The sequence below is a fragment of the Eublepharis macularius genome, chromosome 3 (assembly GCF_028583425.1).
Source record: "Eublepharis macularius isolate TG4126 chromosome 3, MPM_Emac_v1.0, whole genome shotgun sequence".
Taxonomy (NCBI): domain Eukaryota; kingdom Metazoa; phylum Chordata; class Lepidosauria; order Squamata; family Eublepharidae; genus Eublepharis; species Eublepharis macularius.
The window spans coordinates 185,167,731-185,183,869 of NC_072792.1; the positions used below are offsets into that span (position 1 = coordinate 185,167,731).

The window sequence follows — 16,139 nt, forward strand, 5'->3', positions numbered from 1 at the left end:
TGTGGGTCCTTCCAAAAATCCTCACTGGGCCCCAACCGGTTACATCTAACAGAGCTTGAAGGTTCCCGGTTTATCAACAGAGCAGTGGCATTAGGCCACCCCAAGACAAGGCGGGGGCTTCAGAGCCTAGGCACTCCTCAGGTATCTGCAAAGGTTTACTTTGCGTTTCAAAAAGTAAAAAAAGTCCTCCTCAAAAATATCATCCCGCATGGATTGAGCAAACGTGTTAATTTTTGGACAGAACACCGGCAAAGCCCCACCATACCTTCTGGCAGGTCAAAAATGAACCCCCTCCTTCCTAGGAAACCCCTGATACATGGACTAGCAAGAAGGGAGCTCTTTGTCAGCATCCAGTCACCAGTGTAAGCTGCATTTGTTTTTAACTGGGCTCAGTGGAAAAGCCTGCCCCACCTCTCAAGGAAGGTGCAGCTACGAGTGGTGAACCCCTTTAAGCCACAAGTCAGCTGCAACTTTGTCTCTTCTTCTTCTCTATGTCCTGTGTTTCTTTCCCCGATTCCCACTTGCTTCTCTGTGCGCAATTAGAATAGACCTTACTCTGGGAGACAGGCTGTATGAATCTCACCTCCACCACCCCCTGCCAACCAGAGTCCACTACACTGGGAACAGGAGAGGCAGGGAGGAGACAAGGGACTCAGCCGGCACCTTTCTTGCACAAAGACAACAAGCACCGACCTTGTCCTACACTCTCAGCACGGGCCTGGGGCAGTCCACCCATGTGGCATACAAGGAACTCTCTTCCAGTACGGGCAGGCTGCTAAAGTTCTGGAGTATTATAGGGGGCTGTGGGCACATAGAAAGCTTTGTTAACTATACCTCCCCCCCACACACACACACACACCAGCAGCTGCTGGTGTTTTCTTTTGGGCGAGTATTAGGACTGGGAGATTCAGGAATCACACAGAGTTGGAAGAGGCCATACAGACCTTCTAGTCCAACCCCCTGCCCAGTGCAGGATGAGCCTAAAGCATCCCTGACAAGTATTCATCCAGCCTCTTCTTGAAAACTGCCAGTGAGGGGGAGCTCATTATTATGCAGCAAAGAATTATTCCCAACCAACCCTAACAACCATCTGCAATCCAGGATGTCATAAAGGACTCTGGTCACTTCAATGCTAAAAATATCTCGAACCTTTACATTATGAGTGAGGAGGGGTGTCTTCCCAATAATTTATCACCCCCCACCCCACCTCCTCAGTGCAGCCAACCACTCCCTCTGTCCTTATGGGAAGCCGGACCTGGAACTCCTTATATTTCTAATAACTGCCCACGAATATATGGGATCCCTGTTGCTGCAACCATCACAGCCTCGGAAAAAAACTCAAGGGTTTACACATTCCAAACTATCCATTGGAGCCATGGCCTCTGCATTGTGGTAAGGTTACTGTTCTGTATAGTCACGCAGCTGCCCAACTAGAAGCCATGAATGAGGTTAAGGCAGCCATGTGGGAAGGGAACCCACACAAAGTGGGCAACACACACGCTCCTCCCTGCTCCTGGACACCATGCATAACCTTTGGCAGACACAATCGATACACCTGAAAAGTATCATTAACAGCGGCTAAGGATCCATGCTTGGTACCTGAAGCCTCATCAGGATCAGCTGGTATTTTATGAAGCCCGGGATGATTTCACAGCCAAGGCGCATCTAATGGCACAATGGGGGCTAAGATCAGTATTCTGTAGAATGTGCTCACAAAGAACAATCCAGTTTGCAGCTGGAATGGAGCCAAAAGAAAGAGGTCCAATTCTTGCAGCTGGCTTGAAAGACAAACCACAGTATTGAGGTGAGGGGCTCCCAAAAGGATGGTGTTCTGGGGGAGGGGGTCAGATGTTGACCAACACAGCATCTGCCCCTCCAAGCTCCACAGGCACGTCTGCAAATAAACTAACACTGAAAGAGGTGTCACAGGTTGCTTGGGGTGTTTCACTCAAAAAGGAAACAAAACACTCTAAAACTGCCCCTGAACTTCTCACTTTAAACCGCCCCCACACACACACACACACACAAAATCAAGGATATCTGCTCCCTGCCAAATATTAGCTTCCCACATAGAAACAACCACCTTGCTCATACGCTATTATCAGCCCTCATCCCTATTTGCTTTCAACACACTTTTACGTTGTTTGCTTAGCTTGTCAGTTCCCCAGACTGGAGCATCTGGGGGCATCCTTGGCACAAAGAAGTCCAAAGGAAGAGCCTGAGCAACATGAGATCCATCTCAAGCGGAACGAACTGGGAGCTTCTAGCGAGCAGTGCCTGCCCGTGATCGAGGAGCGGGTGGCTACTGCAGTTGTATCACAGCTGATGACGTGAGCTCTGACTCACAAAAACTCAGACTGAAATAAATGTTGTTTGACTGGCCAGAGTGCCAGTCAAAACCAGCCCCGGGTGGCTGCCAGAGAAGCTTGGAGGCTTCCACCGCACCCTGGCCACAATGAATCCCGGGCACCTTCAGGAACATAGCAAAAAGCCAGAGACGACAGGTGCAGTGGGAGGATTCATTTTAATTCACTCTGAGACCCCCTAGACATTTTGCGTATGCTTCCTCAGGAGGATCTGTAACACGTCATCGTCTAAAGGCTTCCCGCAGCAACAGTGTGCTTGAGCCACGGCATGGGAAGTTTGGAAATCAGACGTAAACACCAGGCAGAAGTAACTAGAAAGAATCCTCTTTTTAGTCTCCTCCCTGCTCAAGACAAAAGTGAGAGTGTGTAATCACACTGTAAATAAAATCCATAAAACATCTACCATTCCCCCCCTTGATAAGGCAGCAAAAGAAAACGGGCTCTCTCCAGATGCCGTACCTACTCAAACTGGCAGCGTGAGCCACAAAGATGGGTTGCTCTTTCCAACCTAAAGGCCAGCCGGACGGAGTCCGCGTCACAAGTGTTTGGACAGGTTTTTATAGCACGGCACTTTGAGCGGAGAAGCACTGGGCAGAGAGCTCCACATGCAAAATGCCAGAAATAAAGTCTTTAGCGCTGAACTTAGCGCAAGGGTCAACTCTGCCTTCTAGAAAGGGAGGCACCCAGGCCATCCGCCCGCTCCGTGCACTTCCCTAGCCAGCGGCTATTTCTAGCAGGGGCCCCAATTTGAACTGAGCCATGCCGAGGGACCTGCGCCCTTGCCTGATTCCACCCAACGTGGCGCTTTTAACCTATCGCCGCACGAACAGCATCAAAGGCCGTGGCTGAGTTCTCCCACGAACCTTAGCTGCTACGCTCGGACAACTGCGTTGCTGTTCACATGGGCACTGTGTGTGTGCGCCAGCGCGCATAGCGTTAAATAGCTCCTACCTATTTGAGTGAACAGCTGCCAAAGCCCTGGAAAGGAAGAGGATAAAAGAGCTCCGTGAAACCCAGCTGCTGCGGAAGAACGCAACTGAGAGACACAGGAGGGAGCTGAGGATCCTGTTATGGGGATGGAGGAGGCCCTGTGCTACTAACCACCTGCTTACCACCAGCCATTTCCTAAAACTAAAGAGAATCCTGCCATTTTTCGAATTAGAAGAAACTTGGACCCAAATTTTGAATGGAAGGCGGCAAAGGATTCAGTAGTTCTGCGTAGCTACCAATCGCAGTGTCTGGATTACAATCACAAGCAAGGAAGGGAAAGTACTTCTGGTCTTCTGATGTGGCCAAACTGGGGGACAAGCAGAAGGGGAGAGAATGGGGGCAGCCCCAAGCACAGCTCAGCAACGGTCAAAACAACATTCCCAGGTACCAAAACACGTGTTTGAGAGAGCAATCCTACGCATGTCTACTCAGGAGTTAAGTCCCAAGTTATTCAAGGGGGCTTACTCCCAGGAAAGTGTTCTTAGGATTGCAGCCAAACTCTTCATGCAACCGGGGATTCAGCTCTGGCCAGAAGGACCTCAGGATCCAACATGCTGGGTAGTCTTATGTGCAAGCAATGTCTGAACTCCAAATGGAAAAACCAAGGGAAATGGTAGTGCGCTCGAAAAATATTCGGGTTTCCCGCTTCAGGTATTCTGAAAACAATTCAGAATAACTCAAATCCTGAAACGAGGTGTCTGAATCACTGCAGTATACTCCATAAAGATTTGGAGCACACCAAAGCTCAAAGCCACCATTTTCATGCCGCTTGCAAGCGCCCAGTCCTGTGCCGCCAGTGAACGGCACAGGAAGGGGCGCTTTCAGTTTCAAATGCCCCACCACTGGCTTCACCCAATGTGAGGGGGAAGCCTCCTCCCCCTCCCATCGAGTGAAGCCAGTGGCGAGGCGTTTGAAAACAACCCTTTCTGTGCCGCTCACAAGCGGCAGGAAAAGAGTTGCTTTTAAACTTCCCACCCCGCTGCTTTTTTCCTCCATAGGAGGGGGGAGGAAGGAACCTTTCTCTCCCTCCCATGGAGGAAAAAAAGCAGCGAGGCAGGAAGTTTTCTAGCTGTTGCCACTTTGCCCAAAGCTTCCCAAAGTGATACAAATTGCTTCGAAATGCTTTGATTCGGGATTTCTGAATTGGGTCAGCAATGCTGAGCCAGATTCGGAAATCCCGAATCTTTCCAAATTGGGCCCGATTCAGGGGGTTTTCCCGAATCGGAATCCTGAATTGCGCACACCCCTATGGTGGACTTTGCCTTAGTATTTACAGCAAGTCACACAAGAGAAACGTACAACACGGAGAGGCTCAATTTTGAAGTCATATCAAACACTAGTGTAAGTGTTGCAGTAATACAGATTAAAGCACATTATTCTGCAGCAACACACATGTATTCTAGTAAACTTCTACACTCTGCATGAACTTTCTTGTATTTTTAAAAAATGTATAACCAATACAGGTGTGCTTTTATCTTTGACAGCTAATTAAAAGTAGTGGACACTATCTAAATTAATGTCCTCCAATCACAGAATGGACCAGTGGTGATCTACTCACTTAACTCTCAGTCATTTTTCACAGATTTATAGTTTTATTTTGCAAGTTAAATATAACGTCATTTTTGGCCAATTATGTTACACAACAGAAAATATGAACATTTAATTAAGCATTAAACCAATCATAGTTTATCTATGCTATCACATAAACAAGATCTTAAATTTTAACATAAGACAACTTATAAAAATGCCAACTCAAATAGCATGTCAGAGTTTTGATTAAAAGAAATATTGTAAGGACTTAGTTGAAAATTTTACCTTTGTATAGTATGCTATAGAAATCTTTAATGTGTTTCATAGAAACTTTGTTTTACACTTAAAGTTAATTAGGAAATGTTAGCAAACATAATTCTTACTTTTCTGTGTTTCATCTTTATAGGATTTATATTAATAATCATATATGTTTTTGATATCTTGCTTCTTTAAAGACTAGTGTATTTCAATAAAAAAACAAACTCTAGGACTCCCCATGTCTCAATGAGGAAAAACTTTGCAAGAAGAACCCTATAAATAATTTTGTGCTGATAAACAAATTTGTTCAAAGTGCAAGTTCTGTTTTGCAGGTCTTAACTAATTGCTGAAAGCTGTCCAAGAGTAAAGATAAATCTTAAGTCTGAGATATTGGAAGCCTTCGTTAGATACGGATAAGAGCCTTTTACAAAAGGAAGCTTAACTACGGACGGCACCAACATGCAAGCAGCCAAACTACTTATCTATCTGTTTAATGGATTTTTATTCTGCTTCCTTCCAGCAGCTCAAGTTAGCGTACACTGTTCTCTCTTCTCCATTTCTACCTAACAACAGCCCAGTGAGGTAGGTTAGGCTGAGAGTGTGTGGCTGGCCCAAGTTTACCATGACAGGAACCCTAACTCCAGTATGTCTCCAGAGCGCCACCAAAGGCATCTGGGTTCCTAGACTCCTGGGGTTTGAACGAGAGTAACTCCTACTCAGTACACGCGGGAGCTACCTGGCCAGACGTTCAAAGGACAAAGTGCAGAGCCATTAACAGGGAGGGACTGTCCTGAAATAATTCTCTGGTCGGAACTCTCTCTTGACCTCAGAGACGGAGCTTTCCTTGGGATGGGCAAGATCTGCCCATCAATCTCACGGAGGAGGCTGTCTTGGGTCAGATTCCACTGCCCATCAATATCTTGGGAGTTCTGGACTCTGCATCAGTGTGACCTCAGGAGACCCCCAAGACCAGTGGTGGGTCAGGGGTCAAGGACCGCTACACTATCTTGGTACTGCAAAGAACTCTGAACCAGCTCTGAACAATCTGCTACCATCTAGGTAGACTGTACCTACCTGAATTAGACCAACTGTATCACTTTTATTTGATAGACTGTGTGCTGTGATAGTGTGCCCTTCCTTGTGTTTTGTATTTTGTCTCCTTTCTTACCTTTTCTGAAACCACCTACCATTTCCTCCTTTTTTCCTTAATAAACCTTTTTATAAAGAATTTTTTTTTGGCTTCCTTAATATAATACATTTCTCTGGGCTATTTCTCTGCATCTCTTCCTTATGTGCCAGGTTGTCTGGGCGCAACTTAGCCTTTTGCTAAGTCCACAACAACAAATGAGGGTTCTTTCCCCCATTAGACTGACATGAGACACAAGATCTGGAGCGTGGTCCCCTCTGTGTCTCTGAAGGCTGGCAAACAGCCCAGCAGCTCGGAGTAGCGACATGTCAAACTAGCCAAGAGAGGGGTGGGGAGAGATATAAACCGCCCAGTTTTCCTCTAGATGGCTCTCCAAATCTGTTAGCCCCCATTATCAAACGACTGTGTCAACAAGCACTATTTTGACTCACATTCCTAAGTCAATCCTCCTGCTTGGAATTGTGCTGATTAAATAAAAAAGCCTTTTCCACTGTTTGAACCAGGGATCTGGTTGTTTCAATATGAGCAAGTAACCTACCCTGAAAACGCCCATGTCTAATTAAGACACAGCTCTCCCCTTTCCAGGCATGACAACCAACACGGCTCAATCCAAAGAGAGGGCCGTGTACAACTTAGATCCTCCGAGATGAAACCAGCAAGCCAAAAATGCTTTGCCAGGGCAGAAGCTGCCCATGCAGCAAAAGGGCTATTCTTTAGGGAAACAAAATTTTTCTCATCAGAGGCCACAGACTCCACGACGATTTCTGTAAACAGTGAGGGACCACAGGCTTCACTACTATTGCTACTAAGTATGCTCTTACTGCGTAGTTCCGATGTTGTTGAATATATCAGTCACGGAATTAGCCTATGCTCTGCCTCAACACTGTTAAATCTTTAAACCTTTCTTTACATTCTCTCTCTAAATTTTGCAAATTTCATGATGTAAATAAAACAATAAAAATAAAATAAATATGAATGCTGGCACAAGTCCGGCTGCAGCGTACTCATTTTCTGTGCTTATACAGCAAAAGCTGCTAAGAAGCTCCACTGAAGGCGTGTTCTAATGAGATTCAGAATGCAAATTGTTTGGGGACAAAATGCCAGGAACGTCTGGTTTAAAAACTGCCTTCCCTCCCACTTCCTCATCAAGTACGTTCACACTGAATCTGCCGTCTGTGGCCAGGCCCCAAACGTGAACTTTGGCTTTAGTTGCTACTGGCCACAGTGCACACGGCTCCTCCCTTACGAGGCCAGCCACACCCAAGGCCTCCGCTGGGTGAAGTGGGGAGATTAACAGAAAGAGGCCGCTCTGCAGACAGAACCCTGCAAGCGCCAAGGCGAACATCACAAATTACTTCACGAGCTGAAAAATCCCAGCCACCAGGTTAGAAATTTTATCAGGCACCTGGTATTTTCAGCAATTATTTTGTTGTAGAGCCTCTCAGCAACCCTCTCTAAAAATACAAATCTTATTTATCATTTTGCATCAGAATGTGTTTTGTTGTGCGGCATAAAAATGCACGCGTGTGAAGTTCTTGTCATTGCTTGTTCAAATATTAACTTTACCCTATTTCCGTGGAGGTGGAAGAACTCGTTTCTTAACCAACTTCTTTCTATACTGGTGCCAATATTCGATTCAATGGAGACTATCACTGCACAACTGTCAAAGAGGAGGCAAAATGCCAGGTAGGGCTCAGCGATCTGTTATTTTGAGCCATTCCTCCCACCCCGTTATTAATAACATAACTTTCAATTTATATACCGCCCTTCAGGACAACTTAACACCACACTCAGAGCGGTTCACAAAGAGTGTTATTGTCCCCACAACAATCACCCTGTGAGGTGGGTGGGGCTAAGAGAAGCTGTGACTAACCCAAGGTCGCCCAGCTGGCTTCTAGCGGAGGAGTGGGGAATCGAACCTGGCTCTCCAGATTAGAGTCCCGCCGCTCTTAACCACTACGCCAAACTGGCTCTCCAGTTTGAGGGGGGCAGGGTGAGCTGCAACTATAAAGCATGGAATCTTGCCAGGCTGGGCATTATTCGCTTTTTTTAAGGCAGTTTTAAGATTCCCAGAGTAGAGTCTTCTCCACACCTTCTCGGAATGCTCCCTTCCATCATAAAAAGAACACCTTCTACTCTACAAAGCAGAGCGAGCCTACGATAGTTTCACGTAACTTCCTAAAAACAGTTTCTACAGTCTCTTAACGAAGTATCTGGGAGCAGCCGTGTCTGTTCTGCATCAAATTCTGGAAGCCATGGCCAAATTAATCAAGTTGCTTTTGAGTAGGCGATGCTGGAAGACGACGTCGCCCTAATGTACGGTCCAGATCTTGGAAGGAGTAGCAGCCTTCTCACCTGACCAGGTCCAGAGGCTTGAGCGGTGACCAGGAATGACTTTTCTCAACCACCTCTCCAGCGTGGAGGCTGCGTCCTTGCTTAGTCTTTGGTGACCTCTAGAACAGACCACTACCGTGTGCTTGTGTCGGGCTGCCCTTGATGACAATACTGTGAAACGGCAGCTGGTACAGAACGCTCCGGTCCCCTCCCAGCAGGAGAGGGGGAGCTGCATCTCTTCACCCTCCAGGCTCAAGTCCAAGTGCTGGCCTGTTCTTAAACATCAAGCCCTTCAAGGTCTGAGAGCTATATACCCTAGAGAGCGTCTCTTCCTAGATAGTAAAAAGTCCAGTAGCACTAAGACTAACCAACTTTATTGCGACACGCTTTCGAGAACCACAGCTCTCTTCCTCAGATGCATCTGACGAAGACAGCTGTGGTTCTCGAAAGCTTATGCTTCAACAAAGTTGGTTAGTCTTAAAAGGTGCTACTGGACTCTTTGCTATTTTGCAACTACAGACTAACACGGCTCACTCCTCCGGATCTCTCCCAGCGATCACCTGTGCCCTGCACCACTGGCTATGCTCCAAAGCTGTGGCAGCAAGGGCCCAAAGTGCCCACAGCCGGGCTTGCCGCTCTTCTTTTTGTAGGGGAATGGAAATCCAACAGTCTGGATTCAGGCACCTGACCGCTAGCTTATGTTATTTAATATTGATGTGTCATTTTAACATACTGCTGCCCGAAACAGCTGTTTTCTTTTTACGTTGGCGGTCTTGTGCTTAGGAAACACAGAGTAAGATTTTACCTGAGGGGACTGCATTGAACACAGACCATCAAGCGTATCATTCTGAACAATTCTTAAATAGAGAGTACTTAACGGCCTTCTTTTGTTCATGTGAAAACTTTCAGATTCTGGCTCTGGGCATTATGACAATCTTCTCTAACCAAAAAGAACTTCCTAGACCTCCGAACTGCAGATCCGCCTTGCAAGTAAAAGCAAGCTTCCAGGGATGGCATACTTGAATTCCCTGCCCAGCGACTGATTTGTTCCGTATTTTCCACAAGCTTTTCTGCCTACTGGCCTGCTGTGCTTCAGGCATTCCTTAATACGCTCCTCTTCACACTCCAAGGAATTTTAACTCCTAATGACAGGTTTCTGTGGCTCCTTAAACAAATTTATTGTAGCATAAGCTTTCAGGAGCCAAAACTCCTAACGTGACTTTGATCAGAATAAATTATATATATATATAAAAGATTAATTCTACATATGGTATTTTACAGCTTTAGTAAGGAATTCTATCCCCCAGGGCACTCCAGTACAGCCAAAGAATTAAAGGTTTTATGCAAAGTTGGTGTTTCCTTTTTAGTGCTGTAGTTCTGGCAGTATTATGGGAAACATGCAGCTACCGCACCATTCTAATAAAAGATCCAAAATGTAAAGACTATTTTTCAAATCAAGAATACATCTTCCAACATTACATTCTACTTTAAGCACTGACAAGTCCCACAACACTCCCCTGCCTTTAACAAGGGCGAGGGCTTTCAGCATATGCAGAAATTGTCAGTTGCACAAATGCTGGGACACAAACCAGACGCAAAGCGTCTCAGCCTCGGAGCACAGCCTACTAACTTGCTTTCCAAGCAGCATCACTACCGTTACCGGACCCCCAGTTCTATTTCTGTCACTGCCTAACGTGCTGTATTTGCGGCCGAAATCATCGAAAGGGTTTCTCTGAAGAAATCTATCACGTGGTCCAAATAACGCTCCCGTTGTCCAACAGATTTTTACAATCTGGGCATGCTACAAACGCAGTCAGTGCCAAGCCTGTAGAGAGGAAGTCTTGCCACCAGGTGAGCATGCGTGGACTGTTCGATAAAAGGCTGATTTCTTTTTTAACACAACTGGTGTGTCACTGGCGTGCTTCGCTTAGTAAAAACGTGTGCGCTTGTATGCAAGGCTCACTGACACCGCACAGTATAGATCAAAAACTATTGTGCCATGAACATACTCCACATATCAGATAGTATCAGGTAGGCAGCAATGTTGGTCTGTAGCAGAAGAGCAAGATTCAGCACCAGTGATATCTTGAAGACCGACAAGATTTCCAGGGTATAAGCTTTCGAGAGTCTGGTTCCCCTGGAATCGGATGAAGGGAGCTTCGCTCTCAAAAGCTTATACCCTGGAAATCCTGTTGGTCTTTAAGGTGCTACAGAACTCGAATACTGCTCTTTCACATATGAGGTCTTCTTCTAAATTCAAGCTATTCACACACATGTAGATTTTTCTTATTACTCAATACTAGCAACACCAAAGCTTGAAGATGGAAGGTGCAATAATGACTGAGTAATTTCTAGTAGGGTACACACATACAAATATCCAGTTGATGTGATGGCTGCTTTTAATTACAGCTTCTGTACAAATTCATGTCACACCTCATGAAACCTGCCATTCCAAACCTTACCTCTGCAACCAACAGGGATAGGAAATAACTTTTGTGTTTGAGATTAAAATATAAGTTACTAGATGGGGCGATTTCTCAACAGCATTTCTGCATTAAAACCCAGGACCGCAACCCCTCACCACGATATACGCAAAGGCATTCAGGCTCTGATCATATCCAGGCAGGACTACTGGCTGCCTCTGGAGACCGTCTGGAAGCAGTCGTCGCTGGTGCCAAACGTGGCTGCAACGTTGACGACAGGCATTAAATGGCAGGATTCTCTCCCTCAAGTTCTGCAAGCCAGACACTGGTTGCCCAGTTGCACCTCGACACAATTCAAAACACGGTTTGTGACCTTTCAAGCCCCGAACAAGCCTGCCACAGAACGGAGACCTTCTTGCCTGCCGTGCACTTTCAGAGGTGAGCCCGACAGTGACCCCAAACAGGGCCTTTTCCGCAGTGACACCTATACTGTTCGCCTAGCTCATCTGAGGCATCAGACTGGAAGAGTTTTGTTGACCCAGGCATCTGTTTGATCCCTTTAGCTGTCATTCAACATATATGTGGCATTACAACAACTGATCAAACTGCAGGCGATGCTCAAATAACTTTCTGACAAATTCATTTTAGTTGGAGATTGTTACTTGTAAGTGGCCACAAAACCCATTACAAATCATTTAAATAGATAAATAAAAGCAGCAGGCACTCTCAAGTAACAGCTTGCCTTGTCCACAGAACACCACTAAGAAGAAGGGGATGGAGGCCCTACTGACATTTCCGAAGAGAGGGAGCCTTTGGGGAGAGTGAGGAAATCTACTTTCTCCGCAGAATAAGTAGCTAGATTGCTTATTCAGAAAACCTCTGAACAGTTTTAAAAGCCGAAAGCAAAAACTAGATACAATTTAAAATCCCAGGAAAATGGTATGAAAAGGGGAGATACAGCAAAAGATTAAAAAAAGGTACTTGAACCATAAATACTTGTCTCATAAAATATTTAAAGTATATTTTACAGAGATGAAGGTCCTAAACCTGGACTATGATAATACCTCCCTGTGACTCAGAGGCCACCAGAGAGCAAACATCCCTGCAGAAGCCACCAACAGATTCTGCAAATATGAGTTATTCAAGGGAGATCTTAAAAGAAAAGAAGACACACTCAGGCCACATTCTCACAAATATTAGAGTGCTGTAATCCTAGTCTTATTACATTGCTTATTAAATGTCTCAACTTACACTGTGGAATCTGCCATGAGTCTCAATGAGAAACGCAGACTGTAATTAAATTAAATAATAGTAAGTATCCTGGGCCCAAATTGCAAATTAAGGAAGTTCCCAGGACAGCAAGATTATTACCCGCTGGTCATGTCCGATATCTGTCCACCTGACATATTTGGGGGCAGCTGGAACTTCCGAAGCGCCGCACTGTGTTATAGTACTTTAGCCAAGAAGTTCCCAGGGCATGCAGAGCAGCAGTCAAAGGGGTGTTCATTTTCTGAGCTATTTTGTTTACTGTGTGAGTTTCTTCTGTGCCTGTATAAAGATTCTGAGAAGTACATGATAGAACCGAGCCTGAAACAAAGCCGTCTTACTGGGCTCGTGACACACATTCACGGTTTCAGTTTTCACTCTCCCACCCCGACCCCCACCTATTTAACAGGCTAAGAGGTACCCAAGAATTCAGCAGCTGGCAGCCCCATCTGGACTGCGGTAGGTTTTCTGTTTGAATAAACATGGAAGAATATATACTAAAAAAAGAAAAAGCTTTCAGTGTATCTTGCTATGTGTACAGCTTAGCAGCACAGATGTCGAACTCTTTATCGTATCAAAGCCATGTTGCACACATTTCGATTTCCTGGAAAAGATAAAGACTTCACCCCATGGCTACACAATTTCACATGTAATCCATCCCCTTGAAAACCCATGCTAAGGGCACACCCCTATCCTGCATGCCATGCGAAGCATCTTCAAGACATACAGCCCATGCCACATTCCTGCACCACAGAAAGTAAGAACGCCTGGCCGTGAATGGGTGCCACCCTTTTCCAAGCTTTCCCACACTAGGCCATAGCTTTGCTCACTGGCACCTCTGAAGACAAATGGCAATATACTTATTTCCTACATTTATAGACTGTTGATCTTCCGCCACATATATTCAGCCCCATATGAACCTCACCTGGGAATTAAGAGCTATCTGGTGGAGACTCATTCCAGAGGTCTTCCTTGGCTGTGGCTGGCATCTACAAGGGTGCCTGCCGTTTCAATGGCGGGACTCTGCCTCCGGGATGACCTGCCTCTCTGTTTGCATGTTGCCGGCTTCCTTCTGGATTTCAGAAGGCAGCGGAAGTCTCATTTCACAGGAATTAACTTTAGAGTTGTTTCACTGTGGTATTATTATGCTATGTGATGTTTGCATAATACGTTATGGTCGCTAGCCATCTTGTGGACCCAAAATTAGGTGGCAAGGCAGGATTAAGACATATTCAAAAAAATATCAACAGCATAGGAGGCTCTGTTGCAGAAGTGATTGAGGGTTTGCAGTCGACCTCAGGCAAAAAAGGCGGATGGATAGAAAACGATCCTACACTGCAGTGCTAAGGCGATCCATACATGTACCCAATTTCAGTAAAATCTCAAGCACCTGATGTTTCAGTCAGTTAAAGGGATGAGTGGGGGGCTGCCTTGCATGAACAGAGTCCCTCAGAATTCTTTTAAGTTTTTAATTGTTGTCACTGCAGCACACATGCACACGAACTTGTGTTGGTCTTCCATGTGCTCATCTTGCAAGCCATACATAAGCCACCATCTGCCTCTTACAAACAAATCTAGTGCACACGCTACAGCCCTGTCCCATGAATGGAACAAGCGCTGGCACAGCTCTCTGCAAAACCCTGGCAGACTTTACTCCATTGCTCAGACTGAGGGGGCAAGGCAGGAGGGTATGCTGTAAAAGCAGCCTCCCAGACAAAAGCCAGAGCGCCAGGATATCCCCACAAAACAGCCGCCCTAGGAAAGCCCAATCTCTGAAGCAGGACAGCCAGGGGCAAAATGTAGGCTAGACAGGATTATTTCTCTCTCACACACACACTCTCACACACACACAACCACTCAGCAGCTAAAACTCTTCCATGTATGGAAAAGCAGCACTGGCAAGTTAAGTTTCTGAATTTCATTCAATGAAAAAACAGAAACGCTGATGCACCTTACTATGCAAGGCAAATAAACGGCCATCAGGCAACCTTCTATGCTTAACAATACAATTCTCACCCCAGCCACCCCCCCCCCGGACTTCAAAGGGCTTCGGGCGCCCCTCTGCTGAGGACTGCATTTAAGTCCGGCCAGTAGCGCCCCGCAATCTTAGCTCTGGGCAGGCACAAGCGGGCAGCAGTTGAGGCGCAAGCCTCCCACGGACGAGACGCGGTTCTGCTGTCAGCTCTCCGGGCGGGCGCTTTGAATCCAAACTGCAAACGGGGTAATAAATTGGCCTTCACAAAGGCCTCCTCTGCTTGTAAACCTCCACTCCCTGGGATGCCTGCCGGAGGCCAACATCACCTCCAGGCAGCCGGACGGGGAAGATCACGAGCGGGCAAAGGGTCGAGGGGAGGCGCTCTTACAGGGCAGCCCCCCCGCCCCGACCCTGCACCCGCCTAACAGGCGGCAACCAGCAGGCTCGCGGCAGCTCGACCAGGCCCCTGGCTCGCAGCAGACTTCCGGAGCAGAGCGCCGCCGCGCCGCCTCTGCTGGCGGCCCTCTTTGCTACTGGGCTCACCGGCAACAGGGCCGTCCCCAAGCGGGGCTGCAGCTGCGGGACCGGCAACACGCAGCCGCAGTCCGGGGGCCCCTTCGGAACCCACCACCTTCTCCCACCGTGCTGAGTGCCGGAGGCGCCTGCGGGTCGGGAGGGAGCCGCTGGCCTGGCCCCCCGCTGCAGGCCGGACGCGTTTGCTCCGCTACGAGGGGGCCGGAGGGGCACGGTCTCTCCCCGCCTTTTCTGGCGCTACGGCCACAGGCGAGGCTGCAGAAGCCTCCCCGCCTCCAGAGCCCTTCCCGCCAACGGGCTGTGCTCGAGGGGGCCCCAGGCTGTCAGGCGGCGAGGGCCTCCACGGGCCGGGCCGGGCCGGCTCCCGGGAGCGCCTGCTGCTGCTGCTGCTGCTGCGCTGGGCTTCCTTAGAGGCCAGCGACGTCGTCGAGCGGGCCCCAGCCTCTGGCTCGCCTGCGGCGTCTGCCCCGCGGCCCTTTCCAGCAAGCCCCGACAGCAGAACGGCCGGCGGCAAAGGGCGAGGCCTGGCCGGCTCGGAGAGGTTGCAAGAGAGCCCGGCCAAGGCTCTCTGGCGCCGCTTCCCCGCTGGAGCCCCGGCCCGGCCCCCTCCGCGCCAGCCACTTCTCCTGGCCGCGTCCTGCGCGGCGCCACTCCAGGCCAGCGCCATGGCGGCGGCGGCAGCCGAGCACGCCACAGGCCCGGCCCGCGGAGGCCCCGCTCCAGAGGGGCCGCCCGCGGGAGCGCGCGCGGGGGAACGGGCCTGCGCCTGCGGGGGCTGCGCGCCCCGGGTCCGGGCCCGGCCCCCTCCGCCCGAAGGCAACGCGCAGGCAGCCCCCCCCCCCGGCCTTCGGGGAGGGCGCTTGCCCCGCCAGGACAAAGGCGCGAGCGGCGGGGCCAGCGCGCGCGCGCGCCCAGGCTTTGTTCGGGCCTTACCCGCAGCTGGCCGAGCCGTCGCGGGGCGCCAGGCTTTGAATCCGTCGCGGGGCTCGGGCAGGAGGGCGGGAGCGGAGAGAGCGCGCGGGCGCGCGCGCCTGAGAGGCACCAAAGTTGCTGCGCGCCTCGGCCCCGGGCAGGGAGGGAGGGAGGGAGGCAGGGCGGGCAGGCTGACAGGAGGCGGCCCCCACCCTCCCTCCGCGGGCCGGCAGCCAGGCGCACGTCACCGCCCGGAGGCCGCTCCGCTTTTAAAGGCGCACCCGCTCCCGAGAGCCCCGTACGAGGGGCGCCCGCTTGGCGCGCTTCGGCTTCTGCTGGGGCGCAGGGCGGCGGCCACTCCGGGGCCCTCGGGCCTCCCCTGTGCGGCACGGGCCGCCTCCAGG

General features: G+C 49.0%; 1 protein-coding gene across 4 annotated transcripts in view; it reads right to left on the minus strand.

Moving 5' to 3' along the window:
* The window catches only part of NUMA1 (nuclear mitotic apparatus protein 1), an 81,492-nt gene that overhangs the window by 47,825 nt on the left and 17,528 nt on the right, over positions 1-16,139 (minus strand). The window contains exon 1 of one of the 4 annotated variants that reach the window (XM_054974754.1): positions 15,757-16,051. The exons of 2 other annotated variants lie outside the window; for them this stretch is intronic. The gene's annotated coding sequence lies outside the window, so the exon portion shown is untranslated. Of the gene's footprint in view, positions 1-13,239; positions 13,323-15,756; positions 16,052-16,139 lie in introns of those variants that run through there. One more of the 4 variants, XM_054974755.1, reaches the window with a different exon arrangement.